We start from the raw sequence: 27,940 nt of genomic DNA on the forward strand, positions 1-27,940 counted from the left end.
TTTAAAGAGTGGTTCCGTTTTTTTGGGGGATAAATTTGTGGCGCGGAAAAATCCGCCATTTGTGCATGGCGTGGGTGGACTGTTGTAGAACAGGGGTGTCGGACTCATCTCAGTTTAAGGGTCACATCATGTAAGAAAACAATTCTCAGAGGCCAAAATGGTAGATTAAGGAGAAAATAAGAGGGATGGAAACAGAAAGAAAGAGAAAGAAAGAGAAAAATAGAAAGAAAGAAAGAGAAAGAAAGAGAAAGAAAGAAAGAAAGAGAAAGAAAGAGAAAGAAAGAGAAAGAAAGAGAAAGAGAGAAAGAAAGAGAAGGAAAGAAACCAAAAGAAAGAAACCGAAAGAAAGAAAGAAAGAAAGAGAAAGAAAGAAAGAAATAAAAAAGGAAGAAATAGAAAGAAAGAAATAAAAAGGAAGAAATAGAAAAGGAAGAAATAGATAGAAAGAAAGAAAGAAAGAAAGCCAGAAAGAAAGAAAAAAGAAATGAATGCAAAAAGAGAAAAAAAGCGAAAGAAAAAAGAAAGAGCAGCAAAGAAATAAAAAAGGATGACATAGAAGGAAAGAAATAAAAAAGGAAGAAATAGAAAACAAATAGAAAGAAAAAAAAAGATAGAAAGGAAGAAAGAAAGAGAAAAGAAAGAATGCAAAAAAGAAAGAAAGCGAAAGAAAAAAAGAAAGAGCAGGAAAGAAATAAAAAAGGAAGAAAAAGAAAGAAAAAAATGAAAGAAAAAATGAAAGAAAGGAAGGGAGGAAATAAGGATGGAAGAAAGGGAGTAAGGAACATAGGAAGAATGGAAGGATGAAAGAAAAAAAGAAAGAAAGCGAAAGAAAGAAAAAAAGGAAAGCAAAAGAAAGAAAGAAAAAAGGAAGAGAATGAAAGAAAGAAAAAAGGAGAAAGAAAGCGAAAGAAAGAGAAAGGAAGAAAGAAAAGAAAGAAAGGAAGAAAGGGAAAAAAGAAAGAACAAAGAGACATAAAAAGCTAGACAGAAAAACATAAAAATAAAGAGACAAAGAGAGTTAAAGTGAGAAAAAAATAGAAAAAGAAAAGAAAAAGAGATAGATAGAGGCAAAGAGAGAGAGAGCAAGAGCGACAGAGGAAAGGGGACGAGAAAAGAGAGAAAGTGAAGAAAAACTGAGAGGGGGGAGAAAGAGTTAGAGAAAAAGACAAAAAGAGGAGGCGAGAAAATAAGAAACATAGAGAGAGTGAAATAAGAGAGAAAACAACAAATAAACAAGTGAAGAAAGAGACAAAAAGAGGCCAAAAAACAGAGAAAAATAGGTTGAAACAGAGAGAGAGGTCAGAGAAAGAAAGAAATAGAGAAAGAGAGAGATGGACATAGCAAAACCAATAGGGTTTGTATTTAAATAACTTTAATATTATTCATGCACTAGGGGTCGCTACATGATACGCATTGGCCCTATAAAATAGGCACACTGACTCAGCACTTTTTAAGGTGTCCTGTAGAGTTAATAGTGTTTTGGAAAATTCGTTTTCCTGGATAATCTTAATCCCGGATTAGGACGGATGAATCGCAAAATGGCATGCATGCTTAATGGTTTTTGTTTCCGTAAATAATATATTAAAGCAATACTTAAATACTATAACATCTTATTACATTGAGTTATCGTTTTTTAACTGGAGAAAAAATATTTTGGTTATATTTTTTGGGTGACATAATATTCTTAATAATTAGTAAACTAATTGAAGATAATTTCACAAATAACGATTTACACTATACTTTGTATTGGATTTTTATTTTCGACGCAAATAATTTTGTCAATTAATTATTTTAAAAACAGTATTGCCAAAATGTATAAATATGTACGTTTGATTTGATAAAAATGTAAACAGACAAGGGCTGTAATTCTATGCATAGCCATGTAGGGGCGCTAATGTCAAACATTATGCTATCCTTTAATCTCTGTAATACAATGATTTCGATTGAGAAAACAATGTTTTCCCTGTGTTGTATTCATTTTTAAATAAATGTCCCTTTTATTAATTGGCATTTTAAAATTTGTGTTTATAGTTTAAACTCTCAAAAGGAACTAGAAAGACTAAAGTTTTATATTGTTTGTGTTGTATTTTTAAACTACCTGGTCCTGCTTTACTGTAAACAATGATTATGCAATTTAGAATTTATACCATTTTTTTCCATGTTCAGTTTTTGTATGGGGCATTTTCGGTTCTTGCCACTTTCTGTGTTTTCTTAATGTCATAAAAATCTTTGCCAGTAAACTCTTTACATTCTCACCTACTGTTACCCTCATATATTGATCAACATAAACCCCCCCAAATCAAGCTTTTCCTCCCGTTCTTCCACCGATCAAATGGATTAGGTGAAATGTTAATTATAGTGATTTTAAGTTTACTGGGAGGAATTCAAAAAAATTAAAATGATTAAGAAAAAAAGTGTCTAATTGGCATAATCAGGATTTGATTGTACGTGATGACGTCATCTCCCCGCGACCAAATTTGCCCGTGACTGATTAGACGTCTCTCATCTCACAATTTCCCTAACTTCCTTCGACCTAAACCTTTTTCCTAATCAGCAACATGATAGTATCATACTTTTGACACAAAATCTGTAACAATGGCTCCCACAGTAAACGTTCATTAAGTCTTTTTTTTTCTTTAAATCACCGGTCACCTCCTATGACGGCCATTAGTGATCAACTCATTTCGGATTCGATGACGTCAGCATACAGCAACAGGTAAATAACCCAAAAAATATTTAACAAAATACTTTTGTCTTTTAATTGAATAATTATTTTACAACATTTTTTTTATATCTAGAATATTGGACTGTTTTTTGTTCACGTAATTGAGGAGTCTCAAACTCAATCTCCTGGTGAGGTCCAGCCAAATCAAGAAAAATAACATTCACCTGTTTTCAAATATCAATGTTTCCTGCCCAAAATGAGATCTTAAAGAAACATTAAGAATGTATATGAAAATTAGAATGGCTGTGTGCCATTAGAACAAACATCAGCCGCGTTGAGACACTAAACAATTTTTGGGTGGCATTTCCCTTTTCGGCCAAGCTGCCGAGTCGGCAAAAACAAAAATACCAAGTCAGCTTTTTATTTGGCAGTTTTCACATCTGGGGTAACCTCCATAACTGTCTGCTCATAGCTAAACACCTTCCCCTTTTTCTTTGGTGGACAGACACACAGACAGACAGACAAAGAAATATATATATATATATATATATATATATATATATATATATGTAACCGCTGTCTACCCGTCCCACCAAAGATCCACATTCACGCCGGACTGGATGATGAGGTTTTTATTACAGTTGCTGCAAATGAATGAGTCACACACAACACGTGGTTAGCTCCTCTGCTGGCTTTCAACACGTTAGCAGCGCGCTGTGGACTGCCCAATACATTTTCTTTACAATTGAGATACAATACAAGTTCAGAAAATCAACCATGACAATTATTTTTACATCAATTTTAACAAGATACTTTTAACAAGAGATCGTATAGTGTGTTTTTTGCGTTTACAATGAATTCAACATATTTTTCTTTAAGCTGAATTTTAACCAACATCATCCTTTTTATATATACGAGAAAATAGAAATAATGACAATAGCGAGTATAAAAACGGGTACAATTTACCTGCAAATGAATAAGTCACACACAACACGTGGTTAGCTCCTCTGCTGGTTTTCAACAATATAAGGGGAATTTGCATTTTAGCACAACATGCAACGTCCGGCGAAACTAACATAAATGGTGACAGAAACAAAACGAAAATGAATCCAAACAGCTTGACAACATCAATCACATTACTGTGCATGTTGAGAGATTTGTCAGCTGTGGTTTTAATGTTTAAAATTAACTTTTTGCGGAGCACCAAAAGATCTTACCTTACCGTTAGCAGCACGCTGTAGACTGCCAATGGCATCCGCCTTCCGGTCACAAGATCAAAAGCCAAACCAAACCTTACCCCATACCAGCAGGTGGCACTGTTGGACTTATCATTGCAGGACACTTACACAAAAAACTATACAACATATCTCATCTCATCAGCTGCACCGCTTATCCTCTGTAGGGTCACGGGGGTGCTGGAGCCCATCCCAGCAATCATCGGGCAGTGGGCAGGGGACACCCTGAACTGGTTGCCAGCCAATCGCAGGGCACACGGGGACAGACAACTCACTCGCTCAGTCACACCTAAGGACAATTTGGACCGGCCAATTCACCTGAGATGCATGTCTTTGGAATGTGGGAGGAAACCGGAGTGCCCGGAGGAAACCCACGCAAGCACGGGGAGAACATACAAACTCCGCACAGTAAGGCCGGGAGCTGGATTTGAACCCACGCAGAGGTTCCCACGACCTCAGAACTGTGCCGCACACGCGCTAACCACTGCGCCGCCGTGGTGCCCCTATACAACATATTTCAGCAGGAATTTCAACAAAACAAAAGTTATTATTACACCCGTTATATATATACACGGACTTGCATCACCACCCTGGCTTTGCTCGTAATAGTAAATCAATCTATCAGTAATAAATTAATCCATAATCAGCCAGGGCATTGAGCTCTTTCTAATGGTAAAACATTTATTTTACAAAAATACAAGAACTATGATACTGTGATTTTCATTCTTACTTACGATTTTTAGCACTCGTTTTGAGTTGCAAAATACAACAGCATCTAGTAGTTAAACAATACACATTGGCCGTTTAATTTATTAAAGCGGGGGCTTCAAACTATCATCCTGAAGGATTAACAAACTCTTTCTTAGTTGAAAGGACTTATTTCATGCCGTTAGCATTAGCATTTGGCTGGTAGTGCCGCATTTGCTGCAGGCGTAGCTGCAGGTGCAACCTGTTTTGCTTCAGGAGACAAGTCTCTCATCTCTGACAAGTTTTTTTTTTTTTTTTATTTCCTGAATGCTCCAATGGATTAACTCGATTATTTGCAAGGCCAGCCGAACTGTGTCTTAACAGATGGGAAAAAAGGGGATTATTTACTAATGCAATTTGTTTACAAAGAGATTTTTTTCTCTGGGACTAAATTTCTTGATTTATGAAGCACCATAGAAAGAAATTGTAGCACCAATGCTGTTAGGCAGAAGGAAGAAAAGCTACTGGACTAGTTCCAGGTTTAATGAGGGGTAAAATTAATCGAGGAAATATGAGAGTCTAAATTTATTTGAAAAAAAGCCGGCAATTTAATGAACAATGGACGAGACAATCGACATTCAACATAATTCTGGGAATTTGTAGTCTCTATTATTTGGTGCAAGGTGTTGGATGATAATATCTTAATTTGGTTAACACTGATTAACTTACTCTGTTTTATTTTGCATCGGTTTAATGGGATTTTATAATTAATTCATCAGTTTCTGTGTCCAAATTTAAATTCACACACTAATACGCATCAAATTCCAATGACTAGGTTCATCAAATAATCAAAAACACACTATTTCTACGTTCTCCAATTCAGGGAATCCCAAATCCATGGGTATGTGCTATGTGCACACGTCGATTCTCCAAAGTTTAGCAGTCCACAGTCAAGATCAAAGGAATAATCCCATTCCTACCGCAACCTTGATGTGAAACTCTAGGATGAATCAGATCCTTATTGGATTTCTTTTCTAGGTTAGCTTGCCATTTAAGTCACTCCAATCTTTCTAGGAATCGAGGAATTTTCTCATGAGAGAAAAAAAACCCTGGCATTTGAAAAAGGCCAACTAAATAAATATTTTCATTCTTTTTTGTCAAAGAACTTTGAGAACATCAAGTGGCTACGTGTCAAGGAACATGAAAGGAGCTAGTACTTGTAGCCTAAGGTAGTAACGATAAATTATGAATTTACTAACTATTGCTCTTGATGGCACGGTGGGTGAGTGGTTAGCACGTCCATTGCACAGTTCTGAGGTCATGGGTTCAAATCCAGCTACCATCCTCCCTGTGCAGAGTTTGCATGTTCTCCCCTTGCCTGCGTGGGTTTCCTCTGGCCACTCCGGTTTCCCCCCACACATTCCAAAAACATGCATTAATTGGCCGGTCCAAATTGTCCCAGCGATTGGCTGGAAACCAGTTCAGAGTTTCCCCTGCCCACTGCCCGAAGATAGCTAGGATGGGCTCCAGCACCCCCGCGACCCTACTGAGGATAAGCGGTGCAGATAATTAATGGATGGATATTGCTGTTGATAATCGCAGGTCCAGTCTGTTGTCTACGCTTGCGTGGGTGTTCTGCTGGCAGCGACGAAAGATATGCTATTGGTTCTTGCCATGATGTCTATGATGTTTTTTTTTTGCAAAACTTTATTGAAACAGGGAACAACAAATCCTTGTTCGCTATTTATAATAATTGATATCTTTTGAGGGCAGTACGGCGGCGTAGTGGTTAGCGTGTGTGTAGCACAGTTGTGAGGTCATGAGATCGAACCTCCTGTGTGGAGTTTGCGTGTTCTCCCCGTGCTTGCGTGGGTTTCCTCCGGGCACTCCGGTTTCCTCCCACATTCCAAAAACATGCTTTAATTGGCCGGTGCAAATTGTCCCTATGTGTGAACGAGCAAGCGACTTGTCTGTCCCTGTTTGCCCTGCGACTGGCTGGCAATCAGTTCAGGGTGTCCCTGCCCACTGCCCGAGGATGGCTGGGATGGACTCCAGCACCCCCGCGACCCTACTGGGGATAAGTGGTGCAGATGATGGATGGATGGATTTCTTTTGATAGTTTAGTTAGATGATCACAATTTACTACAATGTGTTTCCTATCAAATTGTAATATCTTATTTAAATGTCGATTCATCTTTTTATTTATTGATTTGTTTTTAACTCTCTTTTTAACGGGGCTTACAAAACGCTAATATTTTTGTATACAAATGGGCTGCTTAAGAATAGGTGGGCTGTTGTTTGGATGAATCAGGCTTTATTTTTTTCCCAATTTGGATCTATAGTCCATCTGTTACGCTTGAGGTTTTTGTTTTTATTCTTTGTACGATTTTTAAAAGAATTTCGGGTATTGTTATTGCCTTTCCTTTTCAATTAGACTCTGGTCAAGAAAACTGCCTGCTCATAAAATGTGTGGCCCCTCCCACTTGGAGCTCATTAGCATTCCAAGAGAAAGCGGCAAAGACTCAATTCTGTTGTCAGTGAGGACATTTTATGGTGCCATTGACGGGGACGAGGAATCGCTTTTTACAGGCGTCTGCGGCGCCTTCGGTGGCGTCTCCGGCGGCCGTGACACTTTCTTGGCGTCCTTTTCACACCTTTCATCTGATTAAACGGCCAGTTTTGCTTCCCGCCAGCATTTGTTGGCTTGATGGGCTCTGTCATGTTGCTTTTTACGAGAAGACCAGCAGTGCTAACATTTCGGGAGCGGGCGGAGCTCCTGAGGGCAAACATGATAAGTTTATATCTATTTTTTGCTCCAGACTTTAACGTTGCTACTTTTCGGGTGACGTCACGCCCATACCTAAACGTAAACAGTCGGCCATATTGGATGGGTCTAACAGGCGTGGTTTGATGTTGTTGCCGGTCTTTGCGAAGCTTCACTCATTTAAATTTGTAGTGACAATTTTCATTGAACCAATTCTGTCTTTAAATGGTACATACTCATGAGAAGAGCCATATGTGGCTCGCGAGCCATAGCTTCCCAAACCCTGGTGTAAGGCACAGTTTTTGTGACTTAACCATGTTTTTCCTAGTGAGTGCACAAGAGGGGTAAACTCACGTAGTCAATGAGACTTGCAGCAAAAGGAAACAAGGTCTCCCGTGGGTAGAAAAACTGCATAATATTCCAACACCCACCAACTCTAAATAAAATAAACCATTAACGAGAAAAGACACAGGAACACAGACTAACTCTAACTGAACAAAACATGGAGGTAGGACAATGCGGGATATGTTTAAACACTGGCTAAGTAACTGAGCAAACCACATAAGAATTATTCAAGGAACATGTTCAAGTTTGGATTGAACACCTATGCAATGTTCCAACAAGAACAAGCTCTAACAGAACAAAACCTGAAAGTGAGACGACACAAGAAACATTCCCTATGTGGACTGGACAAGAAAAGACATGTCAGCGAGATCATTAAATATTTTGCAGGAACACTAACCATCTAGAACTGTACAAAACATGAATGAAGTTAAAATTATAACTGTTGGGATGCCAAGTAGATCAAACTAAAAAAAAATATGAAAGAAAGACAATGCGGTACATGTTGAAATATCAACTCATCCTAACTGAACCAAACCCAAAAGGGAGGATAAAGACAACATATTCACATGTGGATAAAACAACTACGTAATGTTCACACTAGCCAGTTTTAACAGAACAAAACATGAAAGGAACCAACACAAGAAACATTTCCACACATGGACATAATAACAACGAGAGTGCAATGAAGACTAGATCATGACCTATAATGCAGATATACTAACTAGCTCTAACTGAACAAAACATGAAAGAAATAAGACGAAGGATATGTTGGAACACTAACAAAACACAAAAGGAGGAGGATGCATGAAACATACTCACATTTAGACACAACAACTACGTAATGTTTGGACAGCAAACAGTTTTAACAAAACAAAACATGAAAAGAAGATGACACCAGAAACATTTCCACATGGGACAGAAACACGAGACTACCATGTCATTGAGACCATGCCATATAACTGTAAAAAACCTGAAAGGAGACAATGAAGGTTATGCTGTTATACTAACTGAACAAAACATAGAATACCAACCAGTTCTGACTGACAAAACACAAAACAAAGAGGACGTCGGGAAAATACTCAGGTATAGTCAAACTCCATAATGTTCCAACACCAACCTGCTCTCACAGAACAAAACTTGAAAGGAAGACGAGAGTACCATGACGAGAAGAGCATGACGGTGTAGTATTCTGGGACTTACAGAGAGTAATCAGCACTGCCCAGAAGATCATGGACTGCTTACTACCGAGTCTAGAGAACATTGCCGGCTTGCTATACCAAAGAAGAGCCACCACCTCTCTGAAACAAGGACTAACAGGCTGAGAGACCGGTTCTTCCCCAGGGCCATCACCACCCTAAACAAGCGTGCAAAATTGCATATCTAGCTTCTTATTTTTTTGTTGTTGAGCCAATCTACAAGCACCATGTTGTAAATACTTTGCGTATTTAGCCTGACAGTCTTTTCTCGTTATTCTCTTTAACATCTTTGTTACATACTGACCCTGGAGCGCCATGTCTAATCACAACGTTGATATCAATGACAATAAAGACGACTCCATTCAATGTAACGCAGGGGAAGAATTTGATTTTGAATCGTAGGACAACGAGGAAGCGGTGCTTGGAAAGCCTCAAAAATATCCAGGCGGGCTTGTTAAATATGCGAGAGGAATAATGAGGTGAGTCACGGGACACATTCAAACAAAGCTGTCCGCACGAACGCTCCCAGCAAGACACTCGAGAACGTCGCGCACGACTTCAAATACACACAAGGACTGACTAAGCCATTATCTTAAGGGCGACGTCACACGACAGCTTCTGCCCGTTCCAGTGATTCACGGGAGGACGCGGCGCTAATGCCCTTTAGCGACTTTCCCGCACCGACGAGAACTGTCCAAGATGACAAGCGAGGGCGGCCGCTTCCATCAAAGACACACACCAAAATAAAAGCGGGAGCCTGAAAATGAAGGATGGCTATTACCGGGTCGTCTAAAGGACGCGGTTTAAATCTGAGCTGTTTGTTTTTGGGAGGAGACAAGCATGACGTGTGGCGGATGCTAGTGTGATTTGTCGCTGTGGAACAAGTGGCTACCAGCTCAGGGGTTGGCAAACTACCGTTGGGGGGCCAATTACGGCCCGCCAGGCGTTTTAATCCGGACCGCTCAAGGCACTTTTGCCGTTCTGCCTAAAGTCTTTTATCCCCAGTCAACAATTTCTGAGATCATTGACCAGCAGAGCGTTATTTTTTTTCCCAGTTGGGGTTGCTGAAGAGTGCCACCATGGCTCACCTAAAATGAACTGCACTGTTTTGGCCAAGATCCATTATCCCGTTCAATTATCACGAAAGAGCAAATTTGTGTCACATCTGCCAGCTCAGTTTCCATGCAGCCGTGATCCATCATCCCCAATCAACTATTGCTCAGAGCATTGCGGCTCGCTTAAAATTAACTGCAATGTTTTAGCCAAGATCCATTATCACCACTAAACTATTACTAAGAGATAGGGCGGAGATAGCAAATTTGTGTCATGCGTACCAGGTTTTTTTCTTCTATCCTAAAATGAACAGTTTCCATGCGGCTGTGATCCATTATCCCCAGTCAACTCTTGTTGAGAGCAAAGACCAGCAGGGCGCTTTTTTTCCAGTTAGGGTTGCTGAAGTGGGCTATTGTGGCTCACTTAAAATTAACGACAATGTTTTAGCAAAGATCCATTATCACCAGCCAACTATTAATAGGGGTTGGATATAGCAAATTTTTGTCATGAATACCAGCTTTTTTTTCCCTTCATTCTAAAATGAACAGTTTCCATGCGGCCGTGATCCGTTATCCCTAGTCGACTATTGCCAAGGGGAAATAATAATATATAATAATAATAATAATAATAATAATAATGCTGGCATAGAGATTTTTTTAGGTTAATGCTGAAATGTGCTATTGTGGCTCACCTAAAATTAACTGCACTGTTTTGGCTGTGACCCATTATTCCCGGTTAACTATATCTGAAAGCAGATCTTAGAGAGCAAATTTGTGTCATGCGTGCCAGCTTTTTTTTCTTTTTGGTTCTGTTTTCCTTAAATGAACAGTTTTCATTTGATAGCGATACATTATTCTTATTCAACCATTGCTAGCCATCTATATCAGCCCTCTTGCTGCTTTGGGTACCCAAAAACCTTGATAAAAGCTTGGCAAAAAATGTCAGCACAAATTGGGTTTTTTTGGTCACTTTGAGGCTCCGTAATTTAAATTCTTTCTTTTGCTTTTAAGCACTTGTTTTCTGTTGCACGACACAATCCAGGGACATCTAGTGGTCAAATAATACACACTGTCTCTTTAATTTAAGACATATTTTATCCCAAAAATAGACTACACTACAGTCTCCAAAAAAAAATGTCCATTTGCAAGGAGCTGGTTTGATTTTGTCCAATTTGTCTCCTGCTGGAATTCAATTATCCCACTTTGTATGCCTTTTCTTTCATGTGAATCAAATAATTAGCGTCCGTACGAATTCATAACCGCATCGATCTCCTCCTCCATCCGTTTCGTGCGCTGTCTTTGTCCTTGGCGTTTCTTCTTCTCTCTGCATAACCTTGCCAGTTTTGCTTTAATATTCATGGCTGCCGACGCTGAGGGGGATTCTTCGGCGTGTCGCTATCGTTTAAGCCAGATCAACTTCATTTTTCACGCCCTAATTTAATATGCGTCGTGTGAACAGCCGAAAGGGGAAGCAACATCAATGGGTTTTCCTTTGAGGAAGGGGCTCCATCATGGCCAAATACTCATTTAAGTTTTTCTTTGTTTTCTTTGAGATTTTATAAAATCTAGTTCATGAACGCTATTAGCAGAAATGTTTTATATATATAAGAAAAATATGACTGAACATGAGAACAATTCTGAGAATGGCGTAAGAATTCGTTTTTGCAATTTATGAGAAAGAGAAATGACGGCGCACAATTTGTTGGAAGCATGCGAAACAGAAAAGCATTTTAAACTTCTACATTGCCGTGAAAAGTATGGGCCCCCAAGAACCATTTGTCATATTGCCACATTTCAGGCTTCAAACTTCAAAATAATCTAAAAATATTTTATATGAAGCAAAACCAAATGAATCAAACATTTTATATTATATATACGATGAAAAAAATGGAAAAGTAGGTACGAATGGGATACAAGAATATTTTGCTACATCCCTCGGAGCACTGTGCGAGCAATACTATCTCAATGGAGAGAGCATAAAACCACTAAAAACCTACCAAGACCTGGCTGTGCCTCTAAGGTTTCAGTCCAAACATGGAGAAAACTAATCATAGAAGCAACCAAGAGGCCCATGATCACATTAGATGACCTGCAGGCATACACAGTTGAGGTGGGACAAGCTGTGCATAAGATAACTACTAGGCGTACTCTCCAAAAATCTGCCCTTTGTGGAAGAGTGGCAAGAGGAAATCCTGAAAGAATAACACGTGAAACCAGGTGCTCTGGAGACCAAAATTTTACTTTTTTGTCTGAATGCAAAGCATTACGTTTGGTGTAAGAGTATCACTGCACCTAGCCCTGAAAACACCATCCCCGCTGTCAGACATGGTGGTGGCAACATCATGCTCTGGAAGTGCAGGTTCACCTTCCAACAGGACGACCGTAAACACAAAGCAAAATCTACAAAGGAATGATTTGAAACATACAATATGAAGATGTGAGAATGGCCAAGCCAAAGCCAGATTGCAATCATCTAGTGCAGGGGTGGCGAACACGCGGCTCTAGAGCTGCATGCGCCTCTTGGCCAATAAGAATGCGGCTCTTTGCCTCATCATATTTTCTATATACTGTGGCTCTTTGCCTCGTTTCATGTTTCACTTTTCCCCCTCTTAAAACACACTTGAATCCATCAGAGTTAATAACAAATAATCCATAATATTTTGAAATTAATTTGGCAGATTTGTTGTTTTTATGCTGCTCCGGACACATAACCGACTGCCAATCATCTGCGTAGGTTACGTCTAATGCCGGTCAGTGCGTGGTGTTGCTCTTTGACTCTCACGGTTAAAAATTTTGGCTCTTTGTGTCAAACTTGTTCGCCACCCCTGATCTAGAGTATTTGTGGAAAGATCTGAAAAATGCCGTGCACAAATGATCACCATCAAACCTTAAGGAACTTGAGTTGTTTTGTAAGGAAGAATGGGTTAATATTTCCGTTTCAAGGTGCGCCAAACTTAGAAACCCAAAACGTCCTGTGGCTGTGATTGCAGCAAAAGGGGGTTGTATATACACTACTATTAAACAATATTTTTGCGACGCCTACTTTTCAGTTTTTTATTTGTTAGCAAAGTATAAAATGTTGAATAAAAAAAATTCTTGGGGGAATCATTTTGCAAGGCACTGTATCTTATGTGTTTTTTTTCATACATCCTGAAATCCAATGAAATATTTAACAGAGTACAACGTATGGCTTAATACTCTGCAAACGGACCGAGAAAGGATCCAGTGAATAAAATCCTACGAGGACGGTTGCCACTCGTCGCAACTCCGGCTAGCACGAGCGTTGGCGCTTCTGTTATCTCACAATTCTGTACGCGCCCGTTATCTCTTTTCCGGGCCTCGATACGCCAAGCAGGTCGTTTTGTAGTCGGGACACGGCTCTCCGGTGTGCTCTTATCTTCTCTGGGGCCTTTCAAAAGGTTTTGATTCTGCATTCAGAGTACGGGGTGGTGAGGCGTACTGCTAGCGCTGCTAACTGAGCATGTGGACAAATGTAGCGATATTCTTTGCCACTCATTGATCTTTAGTGTAGTGTTGATGATTTGGTTTGATTTTATCCCTTATTAATAGCAATACTATAATTAATCACTACTTTGCACTTTGCGGCTTCAGTAGATCCATTATCGCCTATCGCACACAGCTGCAAGTAGGGCCCGGGAGAGGACAAGATTTGTGTAAGAAGTATTTCTCCAGCAAATAAGGTTGTTATGTGTAATTATGTTGTTGTATCTTTTTTGCTGTTTTCTCCACCAAAAAGTGAACTGAACTCGTTCGAACATCAAATCCGATCACATTTTGCTGCACGCAAGGACCGGCAGACGCACTTTTGCTAGGCCTTGCGTCTCTTTTGTAGCCATCATTTCTGTCTAATATGTACTGCACCCATGAAGCCGTGATCCATTATTCTGAACACCAAATTGTTGCGAGCGGGGTCCAGGAAAGTGCAATTTTGTTGAACCTGGCAGTAAATTTGTGTTATGCGTGGCGGCTCCTTTTCTGTTTTTTCCACCTGAAATGAACAGCATCCGTACAGCTGCAATTTATTATCTTTGTTCAACTATTGCTGCGAGCGGGGCCGTTAGATCGGAGTTTCAATTTGAGCGTCAATTTTTCTTCATTCAAATCCCAAAATGTATCCTCAAAATAAGGTATTTTTGTTTGCGAGAGTTCAGAAGGACTTAACTCGATATTTAACTTCCGTCGTCAAGAATTCTGCCGAAACTACGTGAGAAATGAAATGGGTTTCCAGCCTCACATGCCCTAGTTCGACAGCTGTGTTCCTGTAATGCGGAATACCCCTCCCACGACATTCCTTGCTGTTTCAATTGTCGGTCCCTCCTCCGTCTCCTTGTCATTGTTTACTCATCTTGTAGCTAATGAAATGCATTGTTATTTACAAGTATAATTTGTCATGAATATTTCCGACTTATGCAAAAAAGTTTCCCCCTGAGTATATTTAAGTTCTTCAAAACAATTCCAACTGTTCATACGAAACCATTTGGATAAGAATTGTAATCACGAGAACACGTCTAGCAATAACTCAGAAAATTGCTGATTAGTTGCTGTAGTTTGCCCCTTATTCATATTAATTGTCCTGAGCATTGATGAGTGTGTCCGCTTCATATTTCTTGATTATTGCAAGCTTTGTTTCCATTCTTATCACCTGTTTGCTTCCCCCTTAAGCATCACGGCAAGCTTTGGGTCTCATATCTAAACAAGTTATGGTTTGTTCCATGAGATTCCTAACTTTACGAAGAAACAGAAAGGCATTGTGGGAAGGAGTTCAGCCAATAGGATATCAGCTTTTTAATGAAGCCGTGACGCAAACCTATAGCAGACCATCATTTTATATGCCTTTGACTAACATCAGACATGCATCATAGAGACTAAACTCATCAATACAAAAACATAAGATCGAAAGGGCTTCAAACTGATTGCAATTTCCAAAACCTGAAGGGTGTTAGATCCATCCATCCATCCATTATCTGCACCGCTTATCCTCAGTAGAGTCGCGGGGGTACTGGAGCCCATCCCAGCTATCTTCGAGCAGTGGGCAGGGGACACCCCTAACTGGTTGCCAGCCAAGTTTGCATATTTGAGTTTAACAGAGTCACTGAACTGGTTTCAGTTCATATTTTCACTGTTGCTACCGTTAACCGCTAAAGCGATATTGGTCGCTAATCTTCAGCAACTAGAATCGTTTTAACGGCTAGCCTAACCTTGACTTACGTCACTCAAGTAGTGAGTGTCAAGAAGGCAGCTGTTAGCATCAGCGATTTCCACCGCTAGCATTAGTAGCTAATTACTGAAGCCTGAGTGGTGTTAGCAGCTGTAAGTATCTTCACAAACACCACAAAACTTGAATTTCGTACATTTTGGGCCTCGAAATATAATTCGTAGTTCATGACGTATGTTAGGGGAAAATGCCATAATGAAAGTTCAAAAAAAATTATATTCCACAATTGTATCGAGAAAATATCCTATGCTAGGCGCACTGTAGCCTGGGGATCTACTGTATTCATTAGGAATACATTAAGACAATTGACTCATGATTAAATTATGTAGTGCCATTAATGATCCATTTTGTTTATTCTTTTTTCGACATGTAATTTGTAAAACTGCTCATCCAAGGTACTTATAACTATTCAGTCCGATTTGGAAATTTCCCCCACAGTTTGGTTTTAAACCCCGAAGTGTTTTCTGCTACTTTCAAAATCTGTCTTTTTGGAGTATCGGTACTCATGACAGAGTCTCGAACGCCATCTTGTGTGTATTTTATAAACACGGATTGAAAATAAAAAGAGCAATTAGAAGAGAAAGACAGTTTTTTTTCAAATGGAATTTTCATGTATTGAAATGATTACAAGTATCGATCACAGCCACTATTCAACGCTAGGTACTATGTTCATCGTGATCGTCTGTTTATGACTGAAATCGTTAATGGCGGCAGTTGTACCCTAAAGCACAACATTTTGATTATCTTCTGAGGGGAATAATGAAAGGAGGGAATTTTTCCGCGGCGTCTTATTGGTCCACCGCCGGGCGTTCCCAAGCCACATTTGCAACTCCCCGCTTGTTATCTCGCTGCAGTTAATTAAGAGCGCCTAACTAAAAAGCCGGGGAACTGGCTTTTTTTCTCGGAATGAAGCGTACGTGGGCTGTGTATTGTAAAGAAAAGGGCTACATGAACTCATTTTTAAAATAATACAGTACTGTATACCAGTATATACAAAGTATAATTCAAAAGACCGTGTAACTGTTTGAAGTAAACAAATCGGATCGGAAAACACAGAAATGTCAAAATAAACCATTAGGTTTTTGTCATATCCCCAAAACAGGTTTTGTAAGACCAACAAAATCCCCAAAAAACAGAATCATCTGTTGTCATTCTTCTTTCGTCATTAACTTTGTCCTAACACAAAGGTGTGTTACCATCTAGTGGGCACAAGTAGAATTACAAGCAGAAGAAACAAGACAGTCTTAAAAAAAAAAAAAATTATCCTGGATGGGGGAGTACCTCATTGCGGTCCCTTCTCAAAGTTCCTTCATTTTCCTCATGTTGAGGTTTTTGAGTTTTCCCTTGCCCTCGTGTAGGTTTTAGATCTGGGGATGGTGTCATAATAATCTGTAGTTTGCAATAATCTGTGCAGCCCTTTGAGACTCCTTGATAAAATGGGTGTCACAAATAAACATGACTTGACCTGATTAGACATTATATAAACATTGAACCAAACATTGAAATGGGAAACGTAATGTCCGGTCGGCAGAGATTTGTAAAATATTCAGCTATTTTTTACATCTTCTATTTAATATTTATTTCATTTATTAACTATATTTATTATTCTTGAACAACGCATTCTTTGTACCATAAACCTGCACAAAATTTATTAAAGAAAAAAAAATGAATAAACAAGTTGCTCTTCTTCTAACATGAACTCTGTCAAACACAAATCTTTACTGCCATTTAATGGCCATGCGTAGAATTACACACAAAACAAGCAGAAGAGAGGATATATTATAATAACTCACTGTAAAATAATAACTACAGTATTTTACTTTTGGCAAATAATTGAAAAAAACCTTTAGCTTTAAAGTTATGCAAGCATAAAAAAACAGGTTTGAATATCTTCAAAAATCTTTGGGGGTGAGGGCGGCAAATATATGTACTATATATATATATATATATATATTAGGCTTGAACATTGCATTCTAAGTACCATATTTTATCTGCACAAATTTGACGAAAACACAAGCTCAGTAGCCTAGATGGTAGTGTGCCCGCTTTGAGACTGGGAGGTCGCTGGTTCGCGCCTCGACCGAGACATACCTAATTGGTATAATGGCGGCGCCCTCTGGCTGCGGCTGCATCGACTCGCTACAACGGGTCAGGTGTATCGACATTTCGTTCTGTGTACATTGTTACAAAGAATGACAATACAAAGGAAATTATTATTATTATTATTATTAAATAACAACAAACACATTTTCATTTTTCTTCTGACATGAACTCTGTAATCACTATGCTTTGCTACCATCTAATGGCCACAAGTGGAATCACACACAAAAAGTGTGAAAAACAGGATACAGTATATTTACCACTTACTGTAAAATAATAAAATATCTACATAGATTATGAACAAGTAATAGAAAAATAACCTTCAGCTTTAAATTTATGTAGGCATAAAAACAGGATTGAAAATTTTCAAAATGTTCATCTGTTTTTGCAACAAGTATATTTTTTTCATTATACGAATTAGTCTTAAATGTTGCACACAATTTGTAAAACAACAAAACAAATGAACAAAAAGTAAGTATTTTACATTCTCCTTCTGACTTTATTTCTGTCAAACATAATAGTGTGCTTCCGCCTAGTGGCCACTAGTGGAATGCCACACAAAACAAGCGGTAGAGAGGATCAAATTGTCACTCTTTGAATAACAATAAATTTGCAAGATAGAATATAAACATTTAACGGAAACAAAAACTTTTGACAAATACCTCTTAGTTATGATGAATTCATTGAAAATCTGCTAAATCGTTGCACTTTTCCATTTTTTTTTTTTAGCTCTGATTAATCTTTTGAGGGAGGAAGACAGTGTTATAAATTGCATGAGGAGGCTGTGGAAGTGCGAAGCTGACAGCTGACACAAGAGATAACATCTGATGATAATCAAAGATGAGTGGACCAAAGATATCTTTTTTATTTTTTATTTTATTTTCTTCTGACTAGCTTACTAACAGATTTCTTTTGGGGTTACCTCCCTCATATTGCTCAAACAAATGTCATCAATATCCTAATTTTTTGTTTTTATCACTTATTCGTTGATAAAATCTCATTTTTTGGCAATCGTAGCACGGGACTAAACTTTTTTCTAAAGCTTCTGAATATATTCAAAGTCAAAACTAAGCATTTTTTGCCCCTTCACCCTGCCACCTTTGCCTGCCCTCTACTGGATAGGAGGGAAATTGATTTTGACAAGGGCGCTGACTGCCAGGAAAACACTTCTAAACACTTGTTCAGGTCAGGCTGTGTGGTGGTGACAAAACTGACAAGATTTATAAAATATATATATATATATATACATATATATATATATATATATATATATATATATATATACAGTATATATATATATATATAAAATTTTACAAGTTTTACTCTGCAGTTCTCAAAACTTGGTATATGAAGACACCCTAAATGGTATGTGATAATTTTTATTGATTAATTTGTTATTTGTCATTTATTTTCTTTTCCTTTTTCTATTCATACATAATTTTAAAATTAGCAAATGTTTTAAAGTAATTCTTAAATACATTTAATTATACCTAGAAAGGGATATAAAAAATATTGTTATAATTTATTTAGTATTTGTTTTATTTGTTTTGAATTTAAAAAGAAGCATCCAAAATCAACCAATTTAAAAGCAATTCTTAAAAAATGTAATAATTATTGTATTATTATTATTATTTATATTTATTTATTCATTTTAATAAAAACATTGTTGAAATAAATTAAAAGTAAGAGCTGGCTCATAGAGACATTTTGTTCGCAAACGATAACAGTCATTTGCTGCTCCAATGACATCCACACTGGGACTCAGCCCTCATTCGCCTTTTCTTTCGACGCAGTTGTAATACAGACGCTGCCCTACTTACGAACAAGATAGGTTCCGGACGATTGTTCATAAGTTTAATTTGTTCAAAGTTGCTTCAGTGCTATATTTTGTATGTTAAAGGTTTATATAAGTATGTTTAAGGCTTGTATAAGTAACCTGTATTGTTTTATACAAAAAAAATAAACATTTCGTAAAATAATATGCTCTATAAAGATATAAAAGTCAGGTTTAACTTACTTTTGGAAGATGGGCTTCAAGATAGAAAGTGGCCGGAAAAAAGCGATCCAACCTCTTTCTCAACCGCATCAAGCTTTCTTATTCCACTTTCATTTCAAAAGAAACGTCTCGCCTCTTCTTTACCCTTCACACCAACCATAGTGAATGGATGCATGAGAAATTAAACAGTAAAAATGTCAACGTTCTTAGCGCGCAGGAGATACAGTATGTTTACACACGAACCAGGAAGAGGAAGCGGATTTCTTCTTCAGGGTGGATGCTGGGTGACCTCTCACAGCGCCACCACTGCGGAAAGAAGCACGATATTAATGTCCTCTACTCAGAAAAATGTGCACACAATACAAAAATCTAACTTACAGCAATGCCCGGATATTTTTCGACATCTCGAAAAAAATGTTCGTATCTACTGTTTTACGTAAGCGTTTGTACTATCTTCGCAATCGCTATCTAACTATACGGCAGTCGCTATTTTGAACGGTGACACGATCCCAAAAGACGTGATGTAAACATCTCGGAAGAGAGGGGAGAACCGCGCTGCTGAAAAAAGCCTCAGGTGTGCGGAGGCACATCATTCGTCACATTACTTCGTTACTAAAAAAATAAAGTTATATAACGGCGTTATAACCAACACTGCCTGTTACACACTGTCACTTTAACTAAAACATTTCATCCAGATCCAGTCTTTCGGTCTTTATCGGACCATCCCTCTTTTTTGACGAGTTGCTATTTCGTGCTTCTATGACCTCATCTGTTGAAAAATACGGCTTACCCTCTTGTCGGATTGCCTGCCGGCATGTTTACCTTCCGCAGAAAGCTTTACTTTCAATTTAGAGCCGATAACAATAATTTGCCGCGCTCAATCAAGCAAATCAGTCTGGCGTTGTTGAGAATAATCACGTCCTGGCAATTTTCCTCATAGCCACTTTAGCTTTTTCCAGTCTTGTTTGGCCTGGAGCGGGAGGGGCAGACAATTTTTCGGGGCGGGGTCACTTGACAAGCCGACATGCGCCGCATCTTCTCTGCAGCTGCAACGCAGCGTGAATAATGATGGAGCGCTCCATACGTGCCGGCAGCTCCACGCCGCCTCCTGGGTCTTAGTACATGGTTCATTTTGCAGAAAATCTATAGATATTTCATCCGTATAGTCCAATTATTTTCCGAGATACCCCATTTTTAAGACTGCCTGTCTTGTCTTTGTCTTCCTGGGCTGTGATGTCATAGGAGGAACAACAGAACCCTACCTAGCCAGTCGCCATATTATTTGTTGTGCTAATTAGTCGAAGAAGTTACCAGTGTTTTCTGCAAAAGGGGCTGCAGCCTCAGTGGAAAAACATGCAGTGAGCAACCAGCAGCGGTGCGTATGAGTGCTTGAAATCCTTAAAATGTTTTAATTTTAATGTTGTGTTTTCAAAAATTGAAAAGTGCTTAACATTTTTGCCAAGTTTTTCAACATGTCTGCTTAAAAATAACACCGACACTGCTCTCTGGTGGCTTCGCTTTGCCATTGCATTTCTTCCCTCGTGATTAACGGCAGCTGGCATTAGTTTATTCGGTATTGTCCTGCGAAGCGCCATCCCCCCCAATGGATTTACACCTGAACAGGACACTTTGAAATGTATATTAGTGCAAGGGATATGTATCAATTATGGACATTTATTAGGAGCCATGCAAAAAATTAAGGTCGTGTTTCCCAGTGGTAAGTTTTAAGGGGAGGAACTTCCTGCAACTGAAAATGCAAGCGAGGGAGAGAGGACCAAATTGACTTTTAGAATAAAGAATTTTATTTCTAAAAAGAATATAAACATTTAACCAAAATAAGGGCTAAAGTGCATATCAAAAATATATATATATATATATATTTCAGATTTTTAGCCCTTTTCCTAAAACTAATACAGCTGGCAAGGGCTTAAAATGTCTAGTCGTAAGGAATCCATTTTTTTATAGTTAATTTATAGTTATTTGCTCATGTAAAAATGTAAAAACATTTTTTTTGCGTGTTTTTTGTCTTCCTAAAATAATAATGCTGTCAGAGGGTAAAATATTTAATTTAAATTAATTAGATGTCATAACCATTAACTCAGATTTGTTTCTATCTATCTATCTATCTACCCTGGTCATATCCCTCGAGAGGGGTGACCGAGAGCAAGACAATCACATACACAAAAAAAAAGAAAAAAAAAAAAAAAAAGGGAAAAAGTAGCAAAAAAACACACACGGAAATCTTTGGACCATGGTCAACCCAAATGCCCAAACCCCCAAACAAGTTAAACACCTCAGCACCCAAGTTGGTTATGCTTTTGTCCCTCCAGATGAAATGGGACTTGCGAAAGCGGCCTTGTCACTTGGGTCGGGGTGACACAACACACTCTTCAGTTCAACAGCAGAGCCCGACAGCTTTCACTGGTTTACCCCTGCCGCATCATACAGGTGCCTTGCCCATCCCTTAGAACGCGCCCAAACATCCCACTATCCTTTACAACACCTCTCCACTCATTCCTATCACCAACGAGAGCTCTTGCTTCCACTAGATTTAGACCTCTTTCCTCCAGTGCACTCATAACACCATCCATCCTCGTCAATTGCGGCTTTCCTCTTGGTCTCCTTCCATTTACTTCAGCTCTGTAGATCCTCTTCCACATTCGCTCCTCATCCATCCTCTCCATGGGTCCAAACCAACCGAGTACTCCCTTATCCATACGCTTGCTCAGTTCCACGACTACTCCAGTTCTGTCTCTCACAATTTCATTTCTCAATCTGTCCAATCTTGTCACTCTTAACATAGTCCTCAAACACTTCTCTGCACCATACAACACAGTCGGCACAATCACACTCTCATACAGTCCCCTCTTAACATCCATACTCATACTCTAGTATTTCGAAGCGCCTTTCACGACACCCAAGGTCGTAGGACACAACAATAAAGGAAGAGTAAAACAAGCAAGTCATAAATAGCCAATAGAACACATAAGAGTTAAAAGGGGTAATGTGTGAGGCAGATGGTCAAGAATAGGCAAGTCTGAAGAGGTGAGTTTTGTGTCTGAATTTGAAGGTGGACAGGGTCGCAGAATTTCGGAGGTCAGGCAGCAATGAGTTCCAGAGATGGGGGCAGAGCGGCTGAAGCTGAGCCGGGCAGGAGGTATAGTGAGATGGAAGGAGGAAGATGATCTGAGGGTACGGGATGGCGTGGCAGTGTGAAAGAGGTCGGAAATGTAGAGGTATTTAATTTAAATGCTGATCTCAAATGCCTTGGTTTTTTTTTTTTGGTCATATAATTTTTAAAAATTATTTTGCCAGTGACAGCATCAACACAGCGGTCAGTTATCAGTGTATTTTGCTGCCAACTCCTTCCATTGTTTTCCTTCCTAATAAGACGGCGCATTAGAGTATATTCATAAGTCTTCAACGTTGCATTATTCATACAACATCATCTCTTGCACCAAATTTTGTAGATCAACAAAAGCAAGTTGTGTTTATTCTTCTTCTGACCTTAAAGGTATTTTCAAACAAAATTAAGAAGGTGATTTCATGCTGGTGTTTGCAGTTTTCTGCTAGTGTAGTCTGAAAATGGTGAAAGTGAGAAAGGGCTGTTTCCAATTCTGTCCAATCGCCAACCCCTCCGAAAAATGCACGTTCTTGCACATGCTACAAAAGTAGCTTGTAAAATATTAGTGGTAAAATGATTAATTGTGATTGATTAGATTTTTTTAATTGTTAAATCAGAGTTAATTGCTTGTGTACAAATGTAAAAAAAACTAATGGCTTTAATAGTAAACTCTTTGTTAATAACTTGTGTACGCAGGTAAACAATGTTTATTCATTATTTTTCATTTTTTTTTCTTTTGAAGTTTTTGTTGTGTATTTTGTCATATTTTCTTTTATTTGTTTTTTCCCTGCTAAAGGTTTTAACTACAAAATGGAGGAGGAATATCAAATAAATAATTGGATATTATAAACCTAAAAGTCTAGATTGAAGTTGGAATTCTTTTTATTTTTATCTTTTTTTAAATTGGTAGATGCATTTTTTTCATCTGACTTTAAAATATCTTGACCTTATATGAACACAACTCTGAGCTTGCTGGAGTGTTTACTGCTGTTAGTGGCTAACATTGGAGATTTTTGGCGAATCATACAACAAAATGATGATTAAATATACTTTATTAAATTCACAGCATATTAAAATTGTTCAATTCTAATGGTTAACAGTTGAAAGCACAATGTTTTTTCTAACAAATATGTCTTAACAATGCCCAGCTGAGTTTAAAGAGCCTTTATAATTTTTCCCCTCCCCGCACTTATCTGCTTTTATCTTACTTTTAGCAACGCCGTTCCGGGACTTGCAACACATTAGGAAACAGGAAAGTGGGGAGGAAGGGTGGAGAGTGAATTCATGCTCGTCCTGTTTGTTTGTTAGTGTAGCCTCAAAATGGTAAAAGTAAGAAAAGGCCTGTTTCAGATACAGTCTGAACACCAACCCCCAAAAAGATGAAAAAAACAAACCTGTTTATTAGTGCTTAAGGAATGAGCTGACTGAGGCTGAGATCATGACTTTTAGCCAGAAGATGGCAGCAAAGAGTAGCACAATAAAATGTTTCGTACACAATTTTTAACCGACATTTTTTTTGGCCTGGTTTTAAATATCTAACAGTACTTGAACCTCTCTCATGGCAATGTTTACTACTGCTAGCGGCCAATTGCTAACTTAATGCTGCTTAATTACCATTTCTTAGCTTTTGTAGTTGACGCTAATTTCAATTTGTACTTCATTTAAAAAGGGGTACCGTAGTTTCCGCACTATAAGGCGCACCTAAAAGTCTTAATTTTTTTCAAAAGCTGACCATGCGCCTTATATATGGCTCAATGGTGTGTCGCAAAGTCTTGCAACTAATGCAACAGCCGCCGACTAGATTTCCCCCCGAACGTGAAGTAGTCCGCGGTGTATGATGGGATTTATATACCAGCGTTTCATTGGCTAACCAATGTGTCAATCATCATTTGAATCGATCACTATTGGCTAAAGTTATTCGGAGGTAAAGGGGGCGGATCCTTTTTATCATTTACAGGCTCGGATAGGCTAAAGGGGCAAAACAAACCCTGCAATTGGCCGAAAAAGATGTGTCAATCATCAGTTGAATCAATCACTATTGGCTAAAGTTATTCGGAGGTTAAGGGGGCGGATCCTTTTTATCATTTACGGGCTTGCATAGGCTAAAGGGACAAAACAAAGCCTTCAATTGGCCGAAAAAGATGAATGTGAATAGCAAGTTTGGTTGGTTGTCTACCGCATAGAGAAAGCATGTTTTACTATTCTGTATTTGTAAATATTTTATTCTCCTGGATTTACTACACTCACGGATATATGAGGACCATGGTTGCACGTTATTATTGAACACAACGACTTCGATGAGCTACTCCGGCTATATATTTTCCCAGTATCTTGTTTCAGAGTGATATCGATGTTTCTGTGATGGGTCTTTTTTTAAATTAAACTCAATTCCAAGTGTTTATTGTCATATGCACAATAAAGTTGCGAGCGAAAAAGAAAATAGAAACTAAGGAATGGTTGGCATTTCTTGAATCCCAAGACTTTAACCTTCCGAATGATATTTGGAACGATGCATTTGAGTGACATCGTACGAACACCGCATCCGCACGTGTCTACGACACGTATTTGCTTCTTTGCAAGCTTTCGGAATGTTAAGGGGGTAATAAGTTTGACTGAACTATCTGACTGTTTTGTCGACGTTCCCATTGTAGCACCTTATAATCCGGTGCGCCTTATCTATGGAAGATATAGGACCAAAAACTATTTTTTGGGGGTGCGCCCTATAACCCGGTGCGCCCTATAGTGCGGAAAATACGGTAAATGTTTTCAAAGGATAACGTTGAAGCACTTCACAAGTGAGCTCGAAGGCGCCTCCTGGTGTTTCGGAGGACTGAAAAAATGCTATTCTAAAATGCTGAGTCCATGAGTTTTTTTTAGTCATAATTTCAAGATGTTTTAATCTTTTTCCAGTGACAGCATAAACACGACCCCACAACCCCTGTCTGTCAAAGTTATTAGCGGATTTAGCTGCCCCCCTCCCATTTTTTTCCTGCTCTACACAGATAATAAGCTGCCGCTGACTCGTCTTCACCCAAAACCGACTGTGGCTTATCGTCCTTAAACACACCGCTCCCCTGAAACTAATTATAAAGCCAGCAGTACAGTCTAAGGCTTTTTCTTTTTCCTTTTTTGCCGCTAGCGTGGTTGACATCTTTTTTGTTTTTTTTCCGGGCCAACTCAGGTGACAATCCCGGGGCAGTTCAAAATATCGACAACACCAACAAGACTGTCAAATATTTTGTGTTTTGCAGTTCAAGGATGCAAGAAAATCATTCATGTATGGAACATTTTCCCCCAAAAAGAAGATAAAAAAAAACCCAACTTGAAATCTGATGGGAATATTTGATAACGGGGAAGGAAAAGCCCATCATGCGTTGTTACTGTGCTATATAAAATCAGGGCTACTTTTATTTGGTTTGTTTCTAATCGAAATAATGAAAAAGAAATCTTTTAATGCTAAAAAAATGAATACAATTTAAACGTATATAATTTGTTGTTCACTGCTTTATTAAAGAAATGTAGAAAAGAAAAACTAAATAAGTATTAAAAAAGGTACATAATGGATTGTTGTTTTTTTTTACTACTAACCATTTGGACGAAATGTAAATCTGCAAACTAACAAGATCAAAGTATTTTTTTCTTTCAAATCTTTAATTTTTATTGGAATTATTTACTAATATCCACACTGTCACAGTTGCCATGGCGGCCAATTGGCCCCGCCCGTGTGGTGCCAGCTGCTGCTCGTTGACAGATTGGCTCTCCGTCTATTTAAGCTCAGTGCTCTCATTTTTCCTTTGTTAGTCCGTCAACAGACTTTTGCCCCGCAAGACGTGGGTTTTGACTCGGTCTAGTTCATGTTGGTATTTCTTCTCCGGTACTGTTCCCGTTTACTTTTGTCCTGTTTAATATCGGTTTCCAGTTTCGTTCCCGTCTATTTTTGTCCTGTTTATTATTCTCTCCAGTTTTCGTTCCCGTCTAGTTTGTCTTGTTTATTTTCGATATCCTGTTTCATTATCTATCCTGTCTGTCACATCCTGTCCGGTATCGACCCCATCTGTCTGATATCAACTCGGGCAATTGGTATCAATCTTGTGGGTCTCTGGCTTCCTATCATTTCACGCCAGACTGCTGCCTTACGTGCATGACCCCCCGTTTCCCGTAGAATAAAAGGCTTGTGTGAGTAACGTCACACATTTGGGTCTTGATCCATCTCTGGTTCTTGACACACACGTATATGCATATATGTTTGTGTGTGTATATTGTTCCATTCTAAGATATATTTTGTTCGTTTTAAGCATTATTTTTGTTATTAAATCTATTTTCTCTCTTTAATTTTTACCTATTTTTCTTTGTTTTATTAATTTTTTTGTCATTTTTCTTCTTATTTGTCCTTCTCTTTTCTTTTTTTTCTTTTTTCTGGCTTTTTTTTTCTCTTTTACGTACACCTATTAATTTTGTATGTATTTTTAATCTTATCCACTGTAATCTAGGCATAAAACACAGATATTTTCTATAGTTTATGAATGACCTTTATTTCCTGTTGACTATATGTGTGTAATAATTGTTATTGCAACTGTCGTTGCAGCCTGGTCATCCTGGAAGGGGGATTACCTGATGTGCTGTTCCTTCTCAAGGTTTCTTCATTCTCCTCATGTTGAGGTTTTTGAATTTTTCCTTGCACTCATGTAGGTTTTAGATCAGGGGATGGTGTCATAGTAGTCTGTAGATTGCAGTAGTCTGTGCAGCCCTTTGAGACTCCTTGTGATTAAGGGCGTCACAAATAAACATGACTTGTATTTTATTTTTATCATTTTTCCATATTTTTTCATGTCCCCTTTTTTCTCTCCCCCCTTTTTTATTTCCATTTTCTTCTTCTTCTTTTCTTTTCTATTTCTTAGCCAAAAGCTAGGCAAAAAATTGACAGAAAATAATGTTGTGTTTTAGTCACTTTGAGTCTCCGTAATTTGTATTGTTCCTTTGCGCTTTTGAGCATCTGTTTCCAGTTGCATAACACAATACACATACAGCGGTCAATTATTACACACTGGACCTTTAATATCAAATGAATTTTAAAGCATTTCAGAAAGTCTCTACAAGGACATGTGCTGCGTTTAAGAGAATCAGAAATCTCGTGACCATCGTTTTAATTACACACCTAATCAGTTTTTGAGACAATATGGCAAACTCTGGCTCTGGGGCTGGATTCAGGTTTTCTGTTCTGAGGTGGGCTGGATCAGCTAAATAATGTCAACTCCAAACCTTTAGCCTTGTTTTTTAGTATCAATGCTTTTTCATATATACATGTTCACATTAAACGATACAGTATCATCTAGTGGTCAAATATTACACAATGTACCTTTAATGCAACATCCATTGCAGCCTGGTCATTCTGGAAGGGGGGTTACCTCATGTGCGATCCCTTCTCAAGGTTTCTTCATTTTCCTCATGTTGAGGTTGTTGAGTTTTGCCTTGCCCTCATGTAGGTTTTAGATCAGGGGATGGTGTCATAATTGTCTGTAGTTTGCAATAGTCTATTATCC

At 38.4% G+C, this 27,940-nt stretch overlaps 1 protein-coding gene across 1 annotated transcript in view; it reads left to right on the top strand.

Annotated features, from left to right (window-relative positions):
• Positions 1 to 2,486: 2,486 nt before the first annotated feature.
• gria4b (glutamate receptor, ionotropic, AMPA 4b) overlaps positions 2,487 to 27,940 on the top strand; it is a 198,533-nt gene continuing 173,079 nt past the window's right edge. Inside the window, exon 1 of the mRNA XM_088321203.1 lies at positions 2,487 to 2,716. The gene's annotated coding sequence lies outside the window, so the exon portion shown is untranslated. The remainder of the gene's footprint in view (positions 2,717 to 27,940) is intronic.

Source organism: Urocampus carinirostris, chromosome 17 (genome assembly GCF_059441175.1).
Source record: "Urocampus carinirostris isolate Australia breed hairy pipefish chromosome 17, RoL_Ucar_1.0, whole genome shotgun sequence".
NCBI lineage: Eukaryota > Metazoa > Chordata > Actinopteri > Syngnathiformes > Syngnathidae > Urocampus > Urocampus carinirostris.